Consider the following 24,786-nt stretch of genomic DNA (forward strand, 5'->3'; position numbering starts at 1 on the left):
CACTAGGCCAGGCTAGGAGCAGCAGCAGCTAGGCCCGGAGTTGCCATGCCAACATGAGGGGGCTGCGCCCCCACCCCCTCTCCCACCCACCAGGAGGGACCGGCTTGAGTAAACAGCTGCTGTACCGAGGCTGCTCCAGCCTGCCCCTGTGGTGGTCAGGGATCGCTCCGGGAACGACTGTACAAAGCTCAGAGCTTGGGTCAATCGACTCGGGCTCGCAGGGCTCGGGCTGTAAGACCTCAGTGTAGATGCTGCAGCTCGGGCACGTCCCTCGGGGGTTTCAGAGCCCGGACTCCAGCCCGAGCCCGAATGTCTACGCTGCGATTGTTAGCCCTACCCAGCCCAGCTGCAGCTGCGCCGTGGGTCTTTTCTTGCAGGGTGGATGTGCCCTCAGTGCTTCAGCAGCCTGCAAAAGCGGTTCTAGTCGGTGTTTGGTTCCAGCTCGCTGTGTCTTCACAGCACCCAGATCCCCTGGCTGGGAAGCTCGGCCCTTAAAGGCACAGTCCCCCAACACCACCCCCCGACAGCTGGGACAGCTTTTGGACAGCAATCTGCTCCACTGCCCCAGTGTGCCTCCCCCAACCGCCAGGACAGCTCTGGGGACCAGGGAGTCTTCTTATTAGAGTCGATTTTAACTCCCCTCCAACCCCTGCTGGTCAGCGCTGAGGCACATGGCGGGGGCAGTGTGCTCGGAGCGTGCCCTGGCAGCCCCCAAACAAGGGCAGGGGCACAGTCTGACATTTCCCAGCTGAAATAAACCAGCCCCGTGACGATTTCCTCTCCCCGGCTGCAGCCGGCGCCGCGTTTAATACCAACGCCGTGTTCAGGTGACAGGCCCGAGACCGCTGAAGCTGAACCTGTCTTCCCAGCGTAGCAATTTCATGTTTCACCCTGCGCTAGCCCCATCATCCGAGGCACCGTTCTCAGGAGCCGGCTTTGTTCTCGCCGACACCTTTCGCAGCAGCGTGTCACTCACAGGAGTGCTGTACCGCAGCAGGGTTAGTCCAGCCGCCCTCGCCAGCTCCCGTGCCATGTCATTAGTACGGCGAGAGCCTGTGAAAGACAACAGGCGTGCCCCCCTCCACTCCCTCAGTAGTGCGATACTTCATCGATGTACAAGAGAAGCAATAAATGCAGGGCCCAGCACAGAGACCTGTCTCCAGACTAGATGAGACCAGGTTTGCAGCTGCTCCCTGCTGAGTAGCCCCGGGCGAGAGTGAGAATTCGATCCACAGTCACTCCTGACCTGTGGCTTCTTTGCCAAAATGCCCTGAGTTTATTTCACCCTTGGGGGGGTCACAGGAGTTATGCCCAGGATGAATCTGGCCTTGTCAATGCACCCTTATGCAGTACTGGCAACACAACGATAATGGTCACGGTTTCCTTGATTTTTACCCCTGTGCTGCAGATAACTCAAGGGTGCTTTTGTGGGCAAATTTCAGAGCGGCGTTTCAGTCGGGGGCACTCTTCCCTCTGAGTCAGCTCTGGGTCCCCGTGTGGATGCTGCTGGGGGAATGGTGTTAAAGAGCAAGATGTTAACTGCCTCTAGTCATTCGAAATCTCGTCGCGCTTTTCCCCAAAGCAGCCATGTTAAACCAGGTGTCCTGGCCTTGAAGTGCCAGAAAGCGGCCCAGCAGCTCCAGGATGGGAGCAGGAGTCCTGGCCGGTAAAGCAGGCAGTGAGTTATTCTCGTTGCCTAAGGGATCCAGGGATCTCATTGCCCTGGGACGAGAGGCTTTACCCCTTTCAGAAGAGCCAGAATCCAAGGGAATTGCAAGAAACCGATTACTTGAGTCTCAGTTCCAGGGGAATGATGAAGGTATGCCTGTGCTCACCAACAACTCCCTTGTTCTTGCTACCCAGCATGCCACGGTAACGTGGAACTCCCTGGAAGCAGTGGGTCTGGAACCCAGGTATCCTAGCCCCACCAGAGTGGTGGTCCAGTGGTTAAGGCTCTAGTTTGGGATTAAAAGGTAGCCACATTCAATTCTCATCTCTATTATACATTTCCTAAGTGGTCTTGGGCAAGTATGTTTGTGCCTTAGTTTCCCCTCATCTATAATGTAAGGGTTAGTAGTATTTCTCTTCCTGCTGAGGTGTTGTGAGCATGAACAAATTAAAGCTTGTGAGTTACACAGATACTACGGCGATTGGGGCCAGATAAGGACCACAGACGGGAAGCCCAAGTCCCCCACACACACACTTGTGCTAAAGTGGGGTGGCTTTTAGCAGTATAGGGCTTATGACCTGCAGCTCCAATTCAATTCACTAGAGGGCAGTGGGGGCACAGAGCCACTCACCAGCATGTCAATTTCGTTCTCTGGCGCTCTGTGGAGGAAAACCTGCCAGTTTGAATTTGCAGGCGAGGAATTACTATGCTGAATGTTTTATTTGTGTAGAAATGTAATTATGTTAATTAAAGCTTAGCTGTAATTACAGCACTTAGTAGCCCATACGTGTACAGGCTCTAGTGACTTATGGGAATCATGAAGTCAGTGCTATACACACCCCTTTCCTACCAGTTATCCTGAGCAAAACAAGGGAACCCATCCTGGAACCCTTACTCCTCTGAGTAATGCTGTCTCACTAGAGTAACATTGACTTGGATGGAACTGCTTTGGTGACACAAGAAAGGGCTGCAGGATTAGGACCAATGGGGCTATCTGAATGATACAGAAAGGAACAGCTTAGAGGGCCAAGTGTAACCAATATGAGCAGAGTGTGTTTTTTGCTCCTCTCTAGTAGCTGCTCCTCAGAGGTGGACAAGAGCCTACTACAGCTGCTGTTTAAGGGAGCTACTTCTCTCACTCCAGCAGTTGAGATCATGCTTTTAGTGCCAAAGGCAGCAGGTTCAAAGCCTGCTGTCAGCCCAAGTGAGGCTGGCTATACAAGCATAGGGGTAGCTATTTCTTTTCCTTGTTTTTGAAGATCTTGTTCCGGCATCTAAAGGGTTACAGGAAATAGAAAAGCCAGAGATTTTTCCCATTGGCTGATCCTCCCCTTTGGAAAAGAAGGAAATTGATGTCAGAGGAATGTGATGTTTTTAACATTAAGAAACTTCTAAATGAATCCTAGAAAACCCTGAAGAAGAACTCAGGTTTGGTGTCTGACAGGGCATGGCAATCCAGCATTGCCACCTCCTACGATTTCATGAGGAGTCTCACAATATTTGATTTTTTTTTTTTTTTTTTTTTTTTTTTTTAACAGGAGAATCTCAACTTTCCTTAAATCTTCTAACTCCAGGAGCACGGGCTGTTGGCCCCAGCTGAGATCAGTGTTCCATTGTGCTTGTCGCTGCCCAGAAACAGACTAGAGACAGCCCCTCTAGAGTCAGGGAGGGAAAGACTGTTCCCCGCTTTTAACCAAATAGGGAACAGAAAGCACATCTCTTGCCCCCGGTTATTCAGCAAGCCTGGCCCTAGCCAGAAACTGAGCCCCCCCCTCCAGGGCCTTAACCACCAGCCATCTTTCCCATGGGACCAAAGCCAGATTCTCCACTCACAGCAGGTGTAGCATTTTACACAGATTTGCACAGGCAGGAAGCAGAGAAGAGAGCCAGAGATGTCATCAAGTCTGCTAGGGACTTTGCCCTGGCTAATCAAGCAGACACACGAAACCCAGATGCTATGGTGAAGGGCACAGCCTAAGACTCTAAGGTAGATATATTAGCCATGCTTTGTATTGTAGTGCCTAAGGACCAACCAAGATTCAGGCCTGTAGTATTCTGCAGCCTACCTCCCAAGCACACCCTCCTGGCCAGAGGTCACACTGCAGTGCCCTGCCTCAGTTTGCCCCCTCTTCAGGGTTCTTTAGGAACTCACAGTTCAAAGGGGAGTCAAACAATACCCACAAAGGCTCCCATTTATTTAATCCTTTGATATGTACTGCACCCCTAGGACCCAGCAGTTCAGTGGCTCTCTTTCAATTAATCCAAAATCACAGTCTTCAGTCCAGCTGGTCTTGACACTCTCACCCTGCCTGAAGAGCTTTCTTCTGCTTCTTCAACTCCTTCTACCGACTTCCAGCACTAATGAGGTCTCCTTATACCCTGCAAATGCTACAACCTAACACATACATGCTCCCCCCTCCCCTTGTTGCACCTTCCTGCTCTTTTTATCCTGGGAGCGCCTGATTCAACCCAGGTGGGGCTCATCCTGTAATCAGGGCTCACCGGCCCATGGGGTAAGCCACCCTGTTACAGAGAAAGCCCCATTGTGCTAGCTACGGCATAAACCCAGAGTAGCCGACAGTCCTTCCCCCAAAACACTTCCCATCTAAATAAGCAGGATAGGCAGAGGGAAGGGGCATAACACAGAAGCAGAGGTAGCTAGATGGATGACTCTATAAAGTGCTAGAAAAGATAGAGGGGCATTAACCCTGACATGGCAACAGGCTCCTGAAATCAGTGGCAAAGAGCCCTGCAGCCGTAGAAGACCAAGGAGGGTGTACAAAAGCAGTATGGAAAAGAACCCGAGGGGCTGATTTCTGGCGAGCTGTATTTGATTTGGTTCCGCCCCTGGCAGTGAAAGAAAAGTGCCTGTTTACTTTAATTACTGAGCCAGAAACCAACTGATTTATGCTGTGTAAATCTGAGGGACAAACTGAAAAGTTTGTGTTAATTGCCGACACTTTCTCACTGTTTAATTCTGACTGCGTGGGGGCGGGGGACTGTTACTTCAGCTCACGGAAGGGCTGCGTGCAGGGCTTCTGCTGAAAGCAAGCCTTTGCTTTGAAGAAGCCCTCACTAGGGCTGGGGACTTGTTGGGAGGGGAAGGGAGAACCTGCCAAGAGAGATAAGGGAACTAAGGCCTGGAATTTAATTTGGAGATGTTTTCTGATCATGACAATTATTAGTGTGACATTTCATCAGCAGGTGCTACAGATGCTGGAAGGAATGAACCATGGAGGGAAGACACTTTGGGTGCACAGCTTCATTGGTGAGTGCACTGAAGGACTATTTTACTTGCATATTAAGATACTTATTTATCTGTCCCCCAGCATCAAAGTACCTGAACCCTTTGGGCTGCTGTATTTGTCTTCACACACCCCTGTGAGACAGGCCAGAGCTACTGTTCCCATTTTACAGATGTAAAACTGGGGTACGGAGAGATTAGGTGACTTGCCCAAGGACACACAGAATGTACATAGCATCACTGGGACCTGAACCCCCATTTTTCCAAGTCCTAGGAAAGCACCGTAACCCCTAGGCCATCCTCTTCTTTTCTCAAACTCTGTGGACCAGCTTCTCAGCTAGTGTAAAATCACTGCGATCAATGGCTCTACATCAGCTGAGAATTGGATCTTGCAACCTCTGTCCTCCCACCTGGAGGTAGCTGGAAACTGGAATTTACATTCAGCCTGAACTTGACTGTAATAATATTCGTTCCAAGACAGAATAAACAATGACATTTCAAAGTTTCCCTTGGGATGGGAATTCCAAAATTCATACGGGGGAATCAAAATGACATTTGATTTGGACCTTTTCAAAACGTTCCTGCCTGAGGACCCAGGAAGCGTGGGAGCCCTAACTTGGGGACAGTCCATCTGGTGGGCTTCTGCAAACCTGGGGCCCCAACTCTGAGCCCCGACCCCACAGAACATTTAGATTCCAACAAATCGGCATTTTCTGATGTCTGTAATTTTCCATCGGTTTCCCACCAGCTCTGCTCCCACCCCCATTGTCTGCTCCGATTCAGTGAACCGGTGCATGCACCTTGGGTATTATTAGATCGTACACTCTTCAAGGCAGGATTTGTGTCTTGTACAAACCCCCTTTGTTTTTCTCTCCCCTATACCAGGGTGAATCAGCCTTAGGGGAGAGAATCAAGCCCTGAGCATCTCCTGCTATCCAGCGGAGCATATGGCAGGCACGGCTGCAGTTGGGACCACTGAGGAGAAAGGTGTCTCATCTCCCATCCTAGTACCAGTCTCTCCAGAGCCTGCTTAGCTTGGGAAACCTGAGCTCACTGCCCAAGGTGTCAGGCTAAAATGATATTAGCCATGCACAGCCCCCAAGGCACTAAACCTGTTCTCTGTGCTAGAGTTTGTGGTGGTGAATCTAGGTCACCTTTGCTGGGTCCGTGCCACTGCCCTGCTTCTGGGGAAGGCCTGAGCATGGAGTTAACCCTTCACTTGCCGAAAACGGATAATAAAACACCCACAGCAAAAGTGAGAGAACTGGTCTGCAGCTCCCTGGTCCTCTTTCTAATTCCGCATCTCTCCTCTGCTAGTGATAACGTAATGGCCCGCAGCAAAATCGAGCCCTTCGGCTCCAGAGAGCTGATCTCTGCCAGCTGAGCTAAAAGAGGAATTCTATTAGCTGGTACCAGTAGTAGACCCTTATCCTCTAAAAGCATAGCCAGTAGAGAAGGATTAGCACACGCGTTTCCAATGTATAACACAAGTAAAAGGCATCTCAAAATGACACATTTCCCTTCAGCTCCTGAAAGGCAGAGTAGCCCCAGGTGCTCTAGACACCGAAAGCTAAATTGACTTATGCTTGATTAATTGGCTGCTAGACTTTAACTAAGGACTGCAGTTCTGGCTCCCATGGCCTGAGATCTCTGCCTACTGTAGCTGTGATACTGTTTTTCCCCCAGAAGGACAATTCAAAGGGGAGCTGCGGGGTGAAAGGAATTAAAGAAGGGGGGAAGGAACCTCGCCACCTTTGATTCATTTTAATGAAGGTGCTGAAATAAATAAATACAATTGTGGGAAAAAGAGAGAGCGCTGACTTTCCGCTGGGATGAGAGAAATATGCAGCAGGCGGGAGTAATGAAGGACTCATGAAATGATAATGGAGACACATGATTAACTTTAATCTTCCCCTCCCTGCTGGGTGTTGTGGTTTAATAAATACAACATTAAAAAAATTGCCAGCTCATCTTTCAATTAATGGATTTGTTCTCTAATAAGGAAGAGGCATTTGCCTCTGCGTTCTTTCTTTATCTTTCTGCTTCTTTGTTTTTTGGCTGCCGTATATAAAGTCTCTCTTGCTCTGCGCACGTCCGTCCCCATCCCTTTCTTTCAGCCCGGTTCCTCGCGGATCTACAGCCCCGGTGGTGTGTTAAGGTTTGTGTTAGCCTGCTGTAGCCAGTAGGATTTATGGGCTAGGAGGGGGAAAAGGAGGGTTTGTTTGACGCCATGGGAGATGCACTAAGCCCCTGCTTCGGACTCTGTAGTTCTATTGTATGTTTCGGTGCATGGAGTCATAATCCTAAATGCGATCTTAAAAAATGAGGTCCGGTCCTGCATGTGTAACCCGCTGTTCAATGTGTGTTACAGCTCTAAGAACGAGGAGTATTTGTGGCACCTTAGAGACTAACAAAATTATTTGGGTATAAGCTTTCATGGGCTAAAACCCACTTCATCGGATGCATGCAGTGGAAAATACAGTAGGAAGTGTGTGTGTGTGTGTATATATATATATATATATATATATATATATACACAGAGAACATGAAAAAATGGGGGTTGCCATACCAACTGTAACGAGACTAATCAATTAAGGTGGGCTATTATCAGCAGGAGAAAAAAAATTCCAACAGTTGAAAAGTAGGTGTGAGTAACAGTAGGGGAAAAATTAGCATGGGGAAATAGTTTTTACTTTGTGTAATGACCCATCCATTCCTAGTCTTTATTCAAGCCTAATTAAATGGTGTCCAGTCTACAAATTAATTCTAGTTCTGCAGTTTCTCATTGGAGTCTGTTTTTGAAGTTTGGTTTTTTTGTTGGAGAATTGCAACTTTTAGGTCTGTAATTGAGTGACCAGGGAGATTGAAGTGTTCTCCGACTGGTTTTTCAATGTTGTAATTCTTGACATCTGATTTGTGTCCATTTATTCTTTTGTGGAGAGACTGTCCGGTTTGGCCAGTGTACATCACATTGGTAGATGTGCAGGCGAACGAGCCTCTGATGGTGTCCCACATGGACACATATCTATTCAAGGGACACCATCATAGGACCTAATCACATCAGCCACACCATCAGGGGCTTGTTCGCCTGCACATCTACCAATGTGATACATGCCATCATGTGCCAGCAATGCCCCTCTACCAGGGACATTGGCCAAATTACAGTCAAGAGAGCAACTGTCACCCCTGGCTGCAGCAGTGATCCCGGGGCGTGATTTGGAAGTGTGGACGTTGGCCCTAGAGTCCTGGTTCAAAATGCCCTCTGTTGAAGAGAGTGGGGAGAGCTTGTGGTTAAAGCACTAGGCTAGGATCTAGTGATACAGGTGCAGTTCTTGGATCTGACACAGCCTTTCCATGTGATCTTAAAGAGATCACTTAGAGCTTGCTCCTGTGCCCATAGAAGTCAATGTCCCAGTGATTTGACTACCTCATTGGGGCAAGGATTGTCTCATATTCTGCGCATGTGTAGCACCCAGCATTGTGACGGAGGCTGCTAAGTGCCCCCCACTATGGACAATAAAGAGAACCTTGACTGATCCACTCCAGAGGTGGGTGCATTTCAGTGGCACTGTGATATGTTCTCTGTTACCTGGAAAGCTCTTTAGCATCTGTTGGGAGGAAAGTGTGTCATATGAATGCAAAATATTATGATTATTATTATTATTTATTTGGGTGAGAGAGAGCCTGAGCTAAAAGACTCTTGGGCTTCGGCAGCTTGCTAAAGTGAGTGTCGTTTAGAGCACCACCTCTTAGGTTAAAAACATATCTCATCAAGCTTTCATTTGCAAAGTCACGTTCTCCGAAGAGGAGAGTGAGCCGATCGCTGCTCCTCGCTGCATCCCCAGCCCTGTCTGCCCCCAGTAAGTGGCCCTGATTTCAGTGGAAAGGACTGGGGGCCTGATGTTGGCCTGCTGCACTCCCAAGGCAGAATTAAAATTGCTTCTCTTCTGAAGTCTCCTTATGAACTCCGGGGTAACCCCTTCCTGGCTGGGACGGTCGAGCAGGATGTATCCAATGCAAAGGGACAACACCCCACCCCTGCCATCAGTTTGGTGGCAGAATCCCAGCACGGTGTTCTCCAGAGCCTCTTCCGTAGCATGGAAGGCTGGTTTCCATGGAGATCCAACCACTTACGCCAGCCGTGACTGTGGCCCACCAGCGGCAGCTATGGGCCAGCTGGGCCAAAGGCAGACGTGCACTGCGGGGGGGGGGGGGGGTGTAAGTGCTTTTCCTTTCACATTTTTCCTCCAGTGATTGCCAAGCCCTAAATAAACATGGTTTAACCTTCCCCACCCTCTGGGCAGGTCAGTAAGGATCATTAACTAACTCCCTTTTATGGATGGGGAAAACAGACCTTCCAATGCTAGAGATTTTCCCATTGCTCACTGCTAAGTGTCTACAGAGGAAACGCCCTAATCTGATAGGGTGTCCTTTCCCATGTACCCACTTCTTGGGGAAGGAGAGCCAGTCAGAGCTGCCACACAGGCTGATGGGCACTACAGTCCATCACCAAACGTAGCAGGCGGAGTACCAACCCCTGCCTCCCAACTAGGCAAGCAAACGGCTGAGTTAGTGATGCAGTGAGCCCCTTGAGTGCAGGGCCAGCTGGGCACATGGGGGGTCAGCACACGGGGCATGGAGGGTTAGATCACGAGTACATGGAGGCACTGTGGGGCAGAGGCTCCTGGGTGGAGTTTGGGGGGTAGAGACCCAGGAAGGGTGGTAGAGGCACATGGGACAATGGGGGATCAGAGGCATATGGAGGGGGTCAGGACGTGGGGGGTCCCCTGGCAGCAGTCACCTCAGGTGAAGACTTTGGGAACCTCACCCCCTGCCATGGAGCTCACTGGAAGAGTCCAGGCCCATTCCATAGGGGTGGAGCAGGGACCCGCTGCCTGGGGGAGCTGAGATATGGGGTGGAGTGGGGATGTGGTTGCTGGGGAGTTGGGGGGAACCAGGTTGAGCTGAGCCCTCAGTGGGGGAATATAATGGGGAATTGGGGTGTGATATTCCTGACCAGAGAAAGAGGGTCCAGGCAGCAGAATCAAAGACCAGCTATTCTGGAAGAGGCAGTGACACGGGACTAGGGCTCGGGTAGTGTCTTCCCTCAGGGAAAGGGGAGGTGGACAAGAGCAGGAAGGCACAGGCCCTGCCATCCTTCCTCTGGGCTATGCCCATAAAGGAGAGGAGCTGTGATGGTTCTTTCCCTTGCGTCATGGCGCCCGGGGGCTGGCTTGGCGAGCCGTGCCTGGGAGCTACGGGACGGATGTGCAGACCATGTGTGTACACACAGAGTGAGCAGGGAACGAGTGGCGCTAGGTGGGGGAGGAAGCTGTGCATAACGAGCGTGGGGGTGAAGAGTTGGTGATGCAGTCAAGGCAGGGGTGAAGTGAATTGATGAGTGGGGGGTGAGTTGGATAAACGAGTGACTCATTGGGGAATTTATGTGTATTTTCCAAATGTATGTAAAATACAATCTACTGGGGGTTTGTTTGCAGCTGTTGGCAGGCATGGGAAACTGAGGCACTGTAAAGTTAACCGACTTGCGCAAGTAGCAGAGCAAGGAAGCCAGATCCCTAGTTCCATGCTGTAATCACTAGGCAATACATCCTGGAATACGAACTAGTCTCCGTAGGATTGGCCTGCTCAGGATCATCATTAAAAGGCCGGGGTGACAGTGTCCCTAATCCAGATCAAAGCTCTGTGAGCTGAAGAGCAGGTGGTTGGCTGGATCCCTAAGCAGAGCTGGGCAAAACTCGGAGCTTCTGTTCTGCAGGAAAGTCCAACATTTCCCCTTGTCCTGACTCGGCGCAGAAAAGAATCAAAAGGTTTCAGTTTCCCCCCAGTGACGTTTCTGAAATTTTTCGTTTCAGAAAGATCAAAATGACCTTACTGAAGTGCTCCATTTCCAGCGGGGAAAGGGTTTGCTTAATAGATTAGCACACAATAGAACAGCAGTTCTCAAACTGCGGGTTGGGACCCCCAAATGGGTTGTGACCCCAGAGCTCCGGCTTCGGTCCCCCCACCGGGGGTTGCGTAGTAATTCCTGTTGCCAGAAGGGGATCGCGGTGCAATGAAGTTTGAGGACCCCTGGAACAGCATGCTAGAGATGTGGGGCTGGAAGGAACCTCGAGAGGTCATCTAGTCCAGCCCCCTGCGCTGAGGCAGGGCCAAGTAAACCTAGACCAGCCCGGAGAAGTGGTTGTCCAACCTGTTCTTAAAAACCTCCCGTGATGACAATATAATTCTAATTAATAATAGGTACACGGTGAAATGCCAAAGTCCAAACACCGTGCGCCGCCCACCATTTTGATTTTGTCGACTCATTGTTTTCTGCACCCAGCTCAACCTCTGACGTGTCCTGCCGCTGCTGTGGCGGGAGCATGACGCAACCTGGGCACCGCAGCTTGGCTCCCCATTGGCGGATGCAGAGCGCTATGCGGCTAAACAAACAGCAGGGAGTAACACCAAAAAATTGCCTGGCACGTCTGCTCCACGTGGGGGCGGCTGCTGCAAAGCCCCAAAGGACGGCAATGTATCTTGTTCCCGGGGCCAGCGCAACCCATTAGGCGACCTAGGTGGACTTTCCTGCAGAACAGAAGCTACCGCCGTGGTCGCCTAGAGCACTACAATTTGGGGGGGTGTGACCGCGGCGGTATTTTGGTGGCGGGACCTTCTGCCGCCTCTGTGGGGGGCGGCATTTCGAGGCGGGAACTTCCGCTGCCTCTGTGGGGGGCGGCATTTCGGGGCGGGACCTTCCGCTGCCTCTGTGGGGGGCGGCATTTCGGGGCGGGACCTTCCGCCGCCTAGGGTGGCAGAAAAGCTGGCAGCGCTCCTGCTTGTTCCTTAAGCTAAGCGATAAAGTGGCTTTTATGTCTGAACAGGCCTTGTTCATTCTGAGCGATTGTTTCTCTGCCCGTGGGAGCATAAAGAACAGGTGCCATGTATGCCTTGGAATGGGGCACATGATGAGCGGAGCCATCAAGCCAGTGAGGGACAAGGGTATAACGGTGTCTCTCTTTACCATACGGCTGTAACCCAAGAGCCCGGGAAGCGCGGCTAAGATCGCTCGCTACCGCACGCTCCACCCCAGTGGAAGTCCAGTAGTAACGTCCAGCTGGTCGGCAATGGTTTCTTCAGCTGCTCTCTGTCGGCTGCAGGACCAATAGACCTTTGCTCAGGTGAAATGGGAGCCCGCTGTCAATGTAGCCAGTGCAATTCCTACTAAGGAGAGCATGAAGCCGCCGGCTGGGCCTGACCCAATAGAACGGCATTGGGTCGGTTCCTTTGTGCACAAGCCTGGACCTATGTGCCCCAAGACAGCACAGCTAGGAGGCATAGGGTATTCACCCCGCCCTCTCTGCCCAGCTCCTTTGGAGCAGCCCTGGTGTCCAAGGATTCGGGAAGTCTCCTAAGGCACGTTTTCACCCATGGTGCAAAGCAAGCATCCCCTTCTGCACTCAGCCTGGCAGGGTGCAGCTTCTGCTCTGTGGACTTGGCAGCCACCGGGGAGGACGACGCTTCTTCTCCGGAAACCCACATCCCCGCCGCTCGAGCGAGGGGAGAATTTCCATTCGCGGCTCTCGTGCCAGATCTCCAATCCGCTCCCCATTGCAGTCCCTCCGGCGTGATGGCGTCACGCAAAGACAGCGGTCGATGAAAGGGCAGGAATGTGCAGTAGCCCAGATGTTCCACACGTGGGGGAGTCCGGCCACAGTGGAGAGGAGGTGAGGGCTGCCTGGCTAAGCCTGTGCAAGGAGGGCCTTGCCAATGGTGACTCTAATGACACGGCCATGCTAGGAAGTCAGCTCTGGTGCAGGCCATCGCCGGGAGCCATACGCTTCAACATCAAGTGGAGAGATTATCTTGGGGTTAAGGCAGTGAATTGGGGTTCTGGGTTTAATTGGCCACTGACTCCCTATGTGAGCTTGGATAAATCTCTGCCTAGGTTGTCCCTATGTACAGTGGGGTGATAATGCTCCCTTTGTCCATCTTGCCTCTAGATCGTAAGGGGTAGGGGGCTGTCTCTTACTCTGTGTACAACACCCAACACCACAGGGTCCTGACCTCAGCTGTGTCCTCTAGGTGCTACCTTAATGCAAATAATCATACTTCCGAGTCCCTGGGGAGCATGCTGGAGCCACAGCAGGGCTCTGTGCTTTGAGGCCAATAACTCCCGACACGAGACGCAAGCCCCTGTCCTGATGCCAGCATTCAGCCGCAGCGTTCGTTTTAAAGATGTGAAACCGACGCATCAAAAGTGTCACCGACGCCCGATGCCTGCCCGCGGACTGAGGCCGCGGGGCTTGAGAGCGGAAGGGAGCAGCCGCTGCCTCGCGCACGAGGACTGTGCCCTTGAACGACAGCCCACCCCTGAAATCGGACACGCACAACATGAAAGGAGCCGGATTGTTCGCTCTGGAGCCCTACGGGCGCCGTCTGTCCAGGGAGCAGGTAGAACAGGGCCAGCACTTCCCCCATGCTGTCCTACCAATGAGGCTGCCCTCTGATTCGGTCACACTGCCTCTCCACGACCCATTTGGTCCTTGACCTCTCAGGTGAGGTGGCCCACGAGGGACCGGTTACAATGGTGGTTTCCCCCGAGGAAGGGCCCTCTGGAATCCAAGAGGGATGGAACCAATAGAAACTTAATGGGCTTTATAGAAATTACTCTTAAAGACCTGGGGTACTTCATAGAGAATGAGGTTCTTTCTCTGTATTTATTGACTCATCTTACGGAATTACATTGGAGGGGTAAAATCCTCTATTCAATTCTACAGGCCAAAAACTCTCTAAAATAATTGTATTCTCTGTTCAATTCAATAGTGCTTTTTCCATGGTGAGACCCGAGCCCAGCCCACCAATGCTTTCCCACAAGCTACATACGTTTTCTATGTACTGCACCTTTAAAGGTCCATTTTGTTCTCAGAGCGGATGCAGCGTGGCATAGAGATGAGACGCACACACTGTGCTCTCCTGCTTTTGTTCTTCCTTAATCTAAACTGAAAGCACGTGGTTGTTTATGGAGGCTTAGCAGTGCGGGGATAGGATCTATGTCCCTATTACAAGTGCACAGAGGCAGTCCGTGCTGCCTGATCATTGCATGGAATTCTAGCCAAGCCTTTCAGCCTGGCGGTGGGGTGGGAAACGCCTGTTGTGATGTCTCTAGAGACGTGGGCCCCATGTGCCATGCAAAGTACATTTCTAGGGAGCACATGAACAGGCTGACAGCAATGCAAGCGTGAGCCACTCTGCGTGATGTCTTGCCACCTCTCCTTCCCCATTTATGCTTCCCCTGAGCCAATCACTCATCGGGTGGATGCAGTTCAGGCACGTCCATTTCACAGCCAGTGGCCCACCAGGGAGTGATGCACCCAACATTGCATCTGATCACCCTGGACGGCCCGAACCTGATGGGTCAGGTACTAATTTTGCAGCTGGGGGAACAGACCAATCATATATAGCTGGTTAAGAGATGAGTCCTCAGGGACACCTCCCCCCCCGCCCCCCCGGGAAATGATCCCTGCAAACGCTTTGGTGCAGGGTCCCAAAGAGATGCAGGAGTTCCCAGGCCATGATACTGCACCCCTGGTGGTCTGTGAGCCTGAGGTGCCACCCCAGTAACTGTTTTCACAAGGCGGTGCGTTAACCAGGACAGTTTGGGCTTCGAGGAAGATGGAGCTCAGTGAGGGAGCAATTTACTAACCAGCACAGTGGCTGAGTTCACAAGAAATATTATTCATAATTAAAAGTCTGACCGGCTGTAATGAGCGCATGAATAGTAATGCACACGAACCCTGCAAGGGGACGGAGCGGCTTCATTACGTTTGCTGTAGCAGTGCTGGGTTATAATCAAGTCAGGGCATTGTGCACTGCAGAAAGGAAAGATCCCCTGGCACTTAGTGGGAGACCAGGGCATTAACCTCAGCATCCTGGACATGTTCTCATCACAGGCTGCTGGCGTAGGGCCTGATCTCCCACTGCCTGCAAGGAGCGTTCGGCCCTTTGCTGGACCAGTGACGTTCCCTCCTCCTGTAGGTTTCACTGACCACTCCAGGCCAGTTCCCCAGCTGGTGAAATTCAGCCTCGTCCCACTGGGGCTAGGCTAGCTGTCACCAGCTCTCCTTCCCTGGATGGGGGGGGATGTTGTACAGTATCACTGATGCAGGGGGAGATGCCTCATTGGCTCTCTTTTTCCTCCCTTTTTGTCCCTCTTGGCGGAGTGGCTGCTTCTATCGATGGTACTTCTGTGGCCCCCGTCACTGCAGTACCCGAGCCCCTCAAAACCTTTGGTGTATTTATCCTCACACGTCTCTGGGAGGCAGGGCAGGGCTGTGAGCCCAGTTGCACGGATACGGGAATTGTGGCCCAGAGAAACTATGTGACTTGACCAGCGTCACACAGAAGTATAAAGCAACAGAGGGTCCTGTGGCACCTTTGAGACTAACAGAAGTATTGGGAGCATAAGCTTTCGTGGGTAAGAACCTCACTTCTTCAGATGCAAGAAGTATGAAGCAGGCCTGGCAATTGAACCCTGATCGCCGAGGAAGCACCCTAACGACTACGCAACCCCCCCTGCCCCCCATCTCTGACTCCTTAGAGCCAGCACTGTTGTAACTACTCGTCCTTAGAGATCGATTCTATATGGACAAAACCCAGGAACTGCCACACACAGAGACCACCTAGTCCAGGATTCGGTGACTTCAGCCAATACTGGTGCTTCCGAACAAGGCATTAAACTTCCCATCATGCACCAAATTATGCAGCACTGAACCATGGAGCGGGGGAGCATTTCTTCTGTGCCCCCAGCTGGTGAGCAGCTTATGCCCTGACGCACAAGGCTTCATTTCTTCTCTGGGGTTAATTTCATTCGTACACCTGTTCCCAAGTTGCTTTGAATGTTGCTCAGGTCTTTGCCTGGGCAAAATCCTGCAGCAACAAGTTCTACAGGTTAAACAGCAGATGGCAGGGATGGGCGGAAGTGCTTCCTTTCCTCAGGTTTAAATGCATCATCTTTTTGTTTCATCATGTGCTGCCTCATCCTCATAAACTAAACAGGCAATAAACAAACAAGCGAGGGAGCAAGAGGCTTGGGACTGACTGGCTAAGCAGCAGTTCTGCAGAAAAGGACCTGGGGATTACAGTGGACGAGAAGCTGGATATGAGTCAGCAGTGTGCCCTTGTTGCCAAGAAGGCTAACAGCATATTGGTCTATATTAGTAGGAGCATTGTCAGCAGATCGAGGGAAGTGATTATTCCCCTCTCTTCGGCACTGGTGAGGCCACACCTGCAGTATTGCGTCCAGTTTTGGGCCCCCCACTACAGACAGGATGTGGACAAATTGGAGAGTTTCCAGCAGAGGGCAACGAAAATGATTAGCAGGCTGGGGGACATGACTTATGAGGACAGGCTGAGGGAACTGGGATTGTTTAGTCTGCAGAAGAGAAGAATGAGGGGGGATTTGATAGCAGCCTTCAACTACCTGAAGGGGGGTTCCAAAGAGGATGGCGCTCGGCTGTTCTCAGTGGTGGCAGATGACAGACCAAGGAGCAATAGTCTCAAGTTGCCCTCGGGGAGGCCTTGCCACTGTTGTCCCTGACAGTAGGAACATGGATGTTGCCAGAGTATCCTGCCTCGTCAGAGATGGGTTTCGCCCCCCTTCCCCCAAGCCCTACTTCATGCCTCTGACCAGCTGTGAAAAGCCGGCTGCTGACGAGCTACCTGTTTCCTCAGCCTCTCGCACTGTCTGAGCTGCTGGGAGTTTCCCCCTATGCCAGAAAAAGGATGGTGGAGCCATAGTGGGCCCTGGGTCGAGTTCTCTCCTTGTTCTCTATGGCTGGACCAGGGCTCCGAGCAGAGAGGGGGGCAATTCTGCCATGACGTATCCCCTTTTATGTGGGGTGAATTTGGCATCGCGGGACAGACAAGCTCTGCAGTCCTCAGACTGCCACAGCTGGGGCTGGATAGGCTCAGCTTATGCTACACAGCCTCAGCGCAGCCCCGCCGGGACCTCCTTTAGGGGCGACAGGTCAGTTTAGTCCCCATGGGCCGCTCGGCCCTGGGCTTGTCTGCTGAGATTGCCGACAAGAGGCCCAATTCAGCAGTGACCTGCAGTTCCTTTGGGCCAGCTAGGCTGGCGCCAGGGCCGGGGGTAGTCGGTGACTGCAGCCAATGCAGGTGCTTCCGAACAAGGCAATAATCTTCCCATCATGCACTGAATTAGGCAGCACTGAACCATGGAGCGGGGGAGCGTTTCTTCTGCCCCCAGCTGGTGAGCAGCTTATGCCCTGACGCACAAGGCTTCATTTCTTCTCTGGGGTTAATTTCATTCGTACACCTGTTCCCAAGTTACTTTGAATGTTGCTCAGCTCTTTGCCTGGGTAAAATCCTGTGGCAGTGAGTTCCACAGCTTAACACCAGATGGCAGGGATGTGGGGAAGTGCTTCCTTTCCTCTGGTTTAAATGTATCATCTTTTTGTTTCACTGCACGCCGCCTCATCCTCATAACCTAAATAGGCAATCAAAGGAGAGAGAGAGAAACATCCCCTTCCCTTCTCCAAACATTCGCCTTCCCCTAGGCACTACACCAGGGGCAGGGCAGGCCTCTGTGCTGAGTGCCGTCATCTCCCAGCAGCCCCAGGTGCATTTTGGGGTGGGTTGATCAGAGTGACTGAAGTGCTCATTAAAGCAGGGGTGCAAGTCAGGGCTTCCCCGAGCTCCGCGCTGGCCCCCACAGACCCCGAATAGAGCAACGCCCTCTCTGTTCTTGTGCCAGTGCAGAATTTGGCCCCCGGGGTTGGTGACGCTTGTGCTAGGGAGACCTGGAACTGGGCTAGATGACCTCCATTGACCTGGGCTGGGGACAGGCTGCTGGTGGAGAGATGGAAGGTGTTGGCCCTGTCTCTCCTCCTGGTTGTTACAGTAAAGGCTTGAGCTCCTGAGGAGAGGACAGAAGGGGATCCAGGCTGTCCTAGCGCCTCACAAGAGATGCTCAGCTCCCAGCAGGATCAGGCCCTGGAGTTATTTTGATCCCTGGGGGAGGAGGAGAAGGAGAGGGCTGAATTCTAGTTACCGACGCCTGGGTGTGTGTCATTCACACCAGCGTGAGAGGATCCGACACAGCCTTGTGGGGCTTCTAACACGTTTTCTCTGTTCCTACCCCCAGGAGTTAACCTACATACCAGACCGTCAGCATAACAAACAGCAAAAAGTAGGCGCTGAACTGACTGCGGATCAGCTGGGGCAATTTATCTGGCCATGAAGAGGGGCTAACGGCGGGCAGGCGGGGGACTCGCATCTCGGGCTGGGCCTGCGTCAGGGTTCGTTAGCTAGGCCGGGGGAGAAGAATGGGGAGTGAGCTTGGGGAATGGAAAAGGAGGCTTGTCCCGGCTGCTGGGTGCACGGAAAAAAGTCCCCAACGTGCAGGATGGGGAGAAGATAGACGACGGGGCGCTGACCATGTCCTGCAAAGTCCCCGGGGTTTGCTGACGGTGCTCTAGACTTCGTGGGGCTAGGCCCTGCCCGTTCCTTTATTTAGCTGCCCTAATGTTTCCCCCTGGGGTCCTGATAGCGACTGAGTCACTGGTGGAGCTGTGGGAAATGGCTGGTGACCTCCGGCGGTAACCACAGAGTTCAGGCTCGGCACATGGGCTTCCTCCATGCACTGGGCTCCTAGAGGGGGCCGCCGCCTAACCCGGGGGCCTCACACTGCGTTCCATCCCTTTCAGAGACAGGCGGAGGCTCGTCTGCACTACGGGGACCCAGCTGCGGCACTTTGGCTACACTGGAGTAACCGCATAGTGTAGACGCAGCCTACGGCCACGGAAGGGGGTTTTCCGTCGCTGCAGGCACACCACCACCACGAGCAATGACAGCGAGGTCGATGGAAGCGTTCTTCCATCCACCAATCTGCGCCTACACGGGCCTTCGGTTGGCATAACGATGGCTCTCGGGGGGGGGGGGGGGGATTTTCACACCCCTGGGCTCTGTAGCTATGTCAACCTAAATTCTCAGTGTAGACCAGGCCTACCTCACGCGGCCATGAAAGGCAAGACCCCAACCCACTCCACCCCTGGGTGCACGGGGCAGGTGCAGTGTTGCTAAGCCAGGAGGCTGCTTTCAGCACCACGGTATCCAAGGAGCATGTCCTCCCCTTGACAACCCCCTGCTGCACAGCTCAGATGCTGTGTTTTATTACAGGAGATTAGAGAGACAGTGTGGGCCAGTCAATTGGCCCCTGCTTAAAAATCAGGAGATCTGTGTTCTGTTTCTAGCTACCTAGGAAGTGCTGGCCTGTATCAGAGCTGTATCCCATTTCCAACAGTAATGGCACCAGCTGCTTCCGAGGAAGGTGCAAGAAACCCCGTTTTAGGCAGAGGTGAGATACTCAGTCCCCCAGTAAGGTTTCATCCTAACCCCTAATAGAGATTGGGTTGGAACATGAGGTGGTATATACGCTCCAAAATGTTTGTTAGCATCAGCTGTTCTAACCCTAGATATACTCCATCTAAATGTCTGATCCCACTCTGAGTCTTACTAAATGCTTGGTCCTGCCACTGACCTGTTAGACATGGCTTGGAAAGTCCCTTCCACGCTCAGTGCCTCAGTTTCCCCTCCCGCCCTTTGTGTAGTTAGACTGTCTCTCACTATGTGTGGGTCCAGTACCTGGCATGATGGGGCCCTGATCTCATTTGGGGCCTCAAATATGTTACTGATCCCCCATTCAAGATTCTGAGTGAAGAGCAGCATGTCTTGGTCCTAAAGCAAGAGTGATAGATAATAAGACATAAAATATAACGGCACTTGTATAAATCCAGGGTCTGCCACACCTTGAATACTGCGTGCAATTCTGGTCACCCCATCTCAGAAAAGATATATTGGAAAAGGTGCAGAGAAGGGCAACAAACATTATTAGGGGTATGAAACAGCTTCCATGTGAGGAGAGATGAATAAGACTGGGCCTTTTCAGCTTGGAAAAGAGATTACTAAAAGGGGATATGATAGAGATTTATAAAATCATGACTGGTGTGGAGAAAGTGAATAAGAAGTGTTATTTACTCATTCCCATAACACAAGAACCAGGGGTCACCCAATGAAATTAATAGGCAGCAGGTTTAAAACCAATAAAAGGAAGAATTTCTTCACACAATGCAGTGTCAACCTGTGGAACTCATTGCCAGGGGATACTGTGATGGCCAAAACTACAAAGGGGTTTAAAAAATAATCAGAGAAGGTCGTGGAGGGTAGGTCCATCAATGGCTATTAGCCACAATGGTCAGGGATGCAGCCCCATGCTCTGGGTGCCCCAAAACCTCTGACTGCCACATGCTAGAAGTGGATGACAGGGGATGGGTCACTCAATGACTGGCTGTTTTGTTCATTCCCTCTGGCACAAGTTGCTGTTGGAAGACAGGAGATTGGGCTAAATGGACCATTGGTCTGCCCCAGTATGGCCGTTCTTATGCTGTTCTTATGGGCACGCAGAAGAGCTCAGCTGGTGAGTTAGTTTTGGGATAGAGCAGAACACATCTGTGACTTTCCTGGGACATGCACATTCAACCCAGTGACGCTCTGCATGCGCCCCAGGGGAGATCTTGCCTTTCCAATCTCCCATCTGGCACAGCCTGTGTCCCTTGGGGTAAATGCTCATTGCAGTCTGGCAGGGCCTCGTGCTTTAGGGAATGAGCCAAATTCAGGAGGTTAGGAAAGAGATGACCCCAAGGACCAGGTAGTCCATCACTGCCTGCCACAGGGGTCTTGCATTATAGAATCATAGAAAGGTCGGGCTGGAGGGACCTCGAGAGGTCGCCAAATCCAGCCCTCTGCGCTGAGGCAGGGCCAAGTAAACCTAGACCAGCCCTGATGGGTGTTGTCCAGCCTGGTCTTAAAACCTCCAGTGACGGGGATTCCACAACCTCCCTCGGAAGTAGGGTTGCCAATTTTGGTTGGACGTATTCCTGGAGGTTTCGGCACATGAGCCCACAGCTCCAGCAGAGCAGAGTGAAACCTAAAGGCTCTGACGCAGCTGCCCAAAGGGGCCCTCTGTGAGGAAAGGGAGGACCCTCCGCAGAGACGGAAGTATCATAGAATATCAGGGTTGGAAGGTACCTCAGGAGATCATCTAGTCCAACCCCCTGCTCAAAGCAGGACTAATCCCCAGAGAGATTTTTGCCCCAGATCCCTAAATGGCCCCCTCAAGGATTGAACTCACAACCCTGGGTTTAGCAGGCTAATGCTCAAACCACTGAGCTATCCCTCCCCCCGACAACTATCCCTCCCAATGGCAACTCCCTCTTGCTTCCTTGGAATTTGGATTTTCCCATCAGGTGAAGACCTTGGACTGGGGTGACCTCGGGGGGGAGACGAGAGGAAGAGGCCCAGGGAGGACAGCCTTAAATCGTCTTGGTTACTAGGTTACTGGTAGCTAAAAGGGCCCTGGGTCGGAGCCCAGTGGAGTGGGAAGGCCCGGGCTCCGCTCCCCACAATCCCCTTGGCAGTCCGGGGTTGTGGCTGTGACCAGTAGGCCACGCTTCCCAACCAGACCCTGAGTGGAGATCATTACAACTGGTAGAGAATGTGGGCATTCGATCCCACCCCTGAGAGAAGGGGAGATTGACTGACCTAGGTGACCAAACTGACCTGAGAGATGGATTTTGTGAAGGACCAGAGGGAGGATGAGACCTTGACCTATGCATATGAACAACTCCGAGTGGTTAACGGCGAGGCTGTAGATCCCCACCAGGCAGCGCAGTACCCTCACTTTGAGCTCCAAGAGGAACGGTTATATTGGCTGGAAAAGGACCATTGGACGGGGGAAATCCGTTCACAACTCCTTGTCCCTCAACCGCATCGGCGAGAAGTCACGCAATTGGCCCATGCCCCTCCGCAAGCCACCTTAGACAGGAGAAAACCTGGCCCAGATCTTAGACTGCTCCTTCGGGCCTGGCGTACATCAAGAAGTTACAAACTTCTGCGACTCCTGCCCAGAATGCCAGCAAGTCGGCCAAAAGGGGGGGATAAAAGCCCCCCTCATCCTTCTCCCAGTCATCAATGTCCCCTTCGAACAAATTGGGATAGACCTTGTTGGCCCTCTGGAAAAAAAGGTGCTGCCGGATACAAACACCTATTGGTGATAACTGATTATGCGACTCGCTATCCGGAGGCAATCCCACTCCGTAACACCAATGCAAAGACTATTGCCACGGAACTTTTGACAGTCTTTGCTCGAGCAGGAGTTCCCAAGGAGATTCTCACTGACCGAGGCACCAATTTCACATCCCGTTTGATGAAGCAGGTCTGTGAGTTTTTGAGAATAAAGAGCCTCCGGACCTCTGTTTATCACCCGCAAACGGATGGCCTGCTTGAACGTTTCAACTGAACCCTGAAGCAGATGCTGAAAAGGTTTATGCCAGAAGTCCTCCGCCATTGGGATCAGCTGATCCCCTGCCCCCCTCCTGTTTGCCATTTGGGAAGTCCCGCAATCCTCTACAGGCTTCTCCCCATTCGAGCTCCTGTATGGGAGACGGCCCCGGGGAATCCTCGACCTGGTCCGGGAGATGTGGGCAGGACAAACTCTGAGAACTCAGAATGTCCTACAGTACGTGTTGAGACTCGGGGCGAGATTTGAGATGGTGGGAGCTGTTGCTAAAGAAAAGCTCAACAAACCCAGGAACGCTCCTATAACAAGGGAGCGCAGGCACGCACTTTCAGGCCAGGCAACCGGGTCCTCCTTCTACTCCCCAGCACTGAGTCTAAACTACTGGCCAAGGAGCAGGGACCCCATGAAATTGTGCGCCAAGTTGGGCCAGTCAATTATGAGGTTAGACAACCTGACAAACGGAAGCCCAGCCAGGTCTATCACATCAACCTGCTGAAGGTGTGTAAAGAACGAGAAAGCCTATTTATCACCCCGTACCCTCCGGAACCAGAACTGGGGCCACGTACCTTACGCCCCCTCCCCTGGGCTATACAGGTGGGGGAACAACTTCGCCCTAAACAAAGAGCCCAGGTGCAGAGCCTAGTGAAAGCCTTCCCAGCCGTGTTTTCCTCCCAACCAGGAAGGACCCACCTCATGCACCCCCACATCCAGACTGAACCCGGACGGATTGTCCGGTAGAACCCCCGGAAAGTGCGTGAGGCAGTAAAACAGGAAGTCCAGACCATGCTGGAGCTTGGGGTCATTGGGGGATCCCACAGCGAGTGGCGAAGCCCTGTTGTATTAGTTCCAAAGCTGGATGGCACTGTCCGGTTTTGCATCGACTTCAGGAAGGTCAATGCAATCTCCAAATTTGATGCCTACCCCGTGCTCCAGGTGGATGAATTACTAGACGGGCTGGGCGAAGCTCAGTACATCACCACCTTAGACTTAAAGGGGTATTGGCAGATCCCACTCACACCAGAATCGCAAGGGGGAAAAAAAAGCGCACAGCTCCCACCGAGCGAAACCTAAAGGCTCTGACGCAGCTGCCCAAAGGGGCCCTCCGTGAGGATAGGGAGGACCCTCCACAGAGACAAGCAGAGAGGGAAGTATCCTGAGGTCCTGGACAGTGGCGACTCCCTCTTGCTTTCTTGGGATTTGGATTTTCCCACCAGGCGAAGGCCTTGGACTGAGGTGACCTCAGGGGGGAGACAAGAGGAAGAGGCCCAGGGAGGACAGCCTTAAGTAGTCTTGGTTGCCAGGTTACTGGTAGCTAAAAGGGCCCTGGATCGGAGCCTGGTAGAGTGGGAGGGCCTGGGCTCCCCTCCCCACAATCCCCTTGGCATTCTGGGATTGTGGCCGTGACCACTAGGCCGTGCTTCCCAACCAGACCCTGAGTGGAGACCATTACACCATCCCTTCAGTGGACATGGAGAACAATTGATCACCATCCTCCTTATAATAGTCCTAAACTAACGATCTGAAGCATCGCACCCAGAACTGGATGTAGTTCTCCAGCTGAAACCTCACCCTAGCAGAGCAGGACAATTACCCAATGTCTTATACACGAAACTCCTGGTAGTACATGCCAGAATGATATTAGCCTTTTTAACAAGTGCATCACCTTGCTGATTCATGTTCAATTTGTGACCCACGCTAACCACACTACCACCTAGCCAGTTATTCCCCACTGTGTAGTTCTGCTTTTGATTTTTCCATCCTAACGTAGCGCTTTGCACTTGTCTTTATTGAATTTCATCTTGCTGATTTCAGACCAATTTGCCAAGGTTGTTTCGGACTCTAACCCTGTCCTCCAAAGGGCTGGCAACCCCTCCCAACTTGGTGTCACCTGCAAATTTTATAAACTCTCTCCACTCCATTATCCAAGTCATTAATGAAAATATTGAATCGCACCAGCCCCAGGACTGACCCCTGCAGGTCCCCACTAGATACGCCCTCCCGTTTGACAGCGAACCATTGATAACCACTCTTTGACTACGGTCTTTCAACCAGTTGTGCACCCGCCTTATAGTAAATTCATCTAGACCACATTTCCCTGGTCTGCTTCGGTGGCCTGTGTCCAAAGCCTTGCTAAAACATAAACTATCCACATCTTCCCCGGGCCCGGCTGGTGCTCGCCACCCTTGCAGATGGTACACCCTGCTAGCTAGAGCTCTGTGACTCCCGATTCAAGTGACCCTGGGTGAAAACAAGCATTCCCGCTGCTCTGAGAATTACCTTTCCACACACACAACAGAGCCAAATCCATTTTCCTGGGGCTGCCCACACATCCAGGTATACTTAGTGCCACTTAACCCGAAGCATTACCTTAGTTTTACGATCAGGGGCCAGGTACGCAGCAGCTACTGGCAGTGGCGGGCGGGGGGGGAGGGGCGGAAGAGAGGTTGTGGGGTGGAAATGCAGCTAGTTTGATCAAACAATACCATGGAAGCTAAT

Source organism: Malaclemys terrapin, chromosome 1, assembly GCF_027887155.1.
Source record: "Malaclemys terrapin pileata isolate rMalTer1 chromosome 1, rMalTer1.hap1, whole genome shotgun sequence".
Lineage (NCBI taxonomy): Eukaryota > Metazoa > Chordata > Testudines > Emydidae > Malaclemys > Malaclemys terrapin.